This window comes from Prionailurus viverrinus, chromosome B3 (assembly GCF_022837055.1).
Source record: "Prionailurus viverrinus isolate Anna chromosome B3, UM_Priviv_1.0, whole genome shotgun sequence".
Classification (NCBI taxonomy): domain Eukaryota; kingdom Metazoa; phylum Chordata; class Mammalia; order Carnivora; family Felidae; genus Prionailurus; species Prionailurus viverrinus.
The window spans coordinates 100,896,186-100,898,188 of NC_062566.1; positions in this window are offsets into that span (position 1 = coordinate 100,896,186).

The window sequence follows — 2,003 nt, forward strand, 5'->3', positions numbered from 1 at the left end:
GGGCACATTTTTAACCTCTCTTGTTCTCAGTATCCTCATTTGTAAAAGGGAGAAGTAATATTTAACTCATAAAGTTATTGTGAGGGCAAAGACCTAGCAAACAGAAGTCAACAAACATGAGTCTAGCTGTATGTATGGGAATGAAAGAGATTGTCAAAGGAGAGGGTATAAAGTAAGAAGGGCTCTCAGGGCAGAACCATGGAGAACACCAATATTTAGCTGGTGTGCTGGGTTGAAAAGTATTCCCCCACAAACTCTTGTCCACTGGAAACCTTATTTGGAATTAGGATCTTTGCAGATATAACCAAGTTAAATTGGGTTAGGATTAGCACCCTACTTCAATGACTGGTATTCCTATAAGAGGGAAATCTGGACACAGAGAGATGCACAGGAGGAAAATGATAAGAAAACATGGGGAAGAGACTGTTACATGGAGACCATAGACACAGGGAAGAAGGCCAGGTGGCCACAGGGACAGATTGGTGTGATACATCTATTAAGCAAGAAACACCAAGGACTAAAGGCAACCACCAGAAGCTAGAAAGAGGCAAGGAAGGATCCTCCCCAAGAGCCTTCAGAGAGAGAGCATGACCTTGCCAACACTTTAAGATTTCTAGCACCCAGAACTGTGAGAATAAATTTCTCCTGGGTGGACAAATTCCACCCAGTTTGTCCTACTTTGTTATAACACCCCTAGGAAACTAACACAGTTGGTGAACAGTCATGGACAACACAGGATGGGTGAGAACACTTCATAGTTTCAAAACTGTTTCATAAATATATCTCAACCGATCTTCACAAATACCTTGTGAAGTAGCAGTAAAGTTTGTAGATAAGAAAATAGATAATCAGACGTATTAGGAACTCGATAGAAGAAACAGAATTTCAACCCGAGTACTGACCCTGTGAAGCAAAATGCTTCATCCTTTCCCAGTCTTTTTGAAGCTTCCTTCCCTAGCACAATTCCAACTTCAACCTCTGACCTCTGGCAATTTGCTTTCAGGAAGATCACTGATCAGTGAATTCTACATGAATTACATTGTCTAACTTTTTGCATTGTACAGCCTTAACCCTTACTATGGAAAAAACCTTATCCCTTATCCACACAGGTAAGGAAGACATACCGGGGGTGAACGGGTCATTCCTCTTCCTATCGTTCAGAGACAAGGCAGCAACCTACCCCACTAACTCCCGTTTCCATGGGCAATTTCAGCAGAAAAAAAAAGTAGAGCTGTGAAACGATGAAGTTGTAAACACTCCATATTATATAATTCCAATTGTGTGCCCGTCCTGGCACAGATTTACTAACTTTCCTCGGATTACACAGCTAGCTCCTCAGTTTCTGAGTAAACAGAAACCCTCGGTTCAATGTTCCTTCCATTAAACCACCCTGTCTGTTCCTGCATAGAGATTCGTTGACACTACTTCCCTGGTTTGTTTGTTGTTGTTGTTGTTTTGAATTACAACGAAAACTTTCAGCGGAATGACCACCCCAGGGGAAAAAAAAAACTTTTTAAAGTTATTTAATCTCTTTGAGCTTCAGTTCGTACAGGTAAAAAGATAACACTTATTCTCATCATTTCCTGAGAAGCATAAACGATAGGTAAAACACCTGGCACAACAAATTTTGCCCCAAGACAGCACAAATCAAGGTCTGGGGTTTTTTTGTGTGAGTTCAATGACCCCCACCTGGAGACCAGAGATCCCTGCCTCTGCAGCCGCGCGGGGGAAGCCTCCACCCCAGGCGCTGTTTGAGGGCGTGGCCGGTGGAAAGGACCCGGTTCACTCCGCCCCACTCGGGGTGCCCGGCGCGCCTGATCGCTTCGGCCCTTTGCTCATCCCGCACCCCGATCCGCCGGCGCCCGTGTCTCTTCTAACTTAGTACCAGCGACGGGGACATCTTGGAGGATTTGGTTCCGACGTGGAATGAGGCAGAGCCTGTGACAGCCCGGGCCCGGAGCGCCGCGGCCACTTGAGGTCCCCGCCGTCGCCACGCCCGCGCG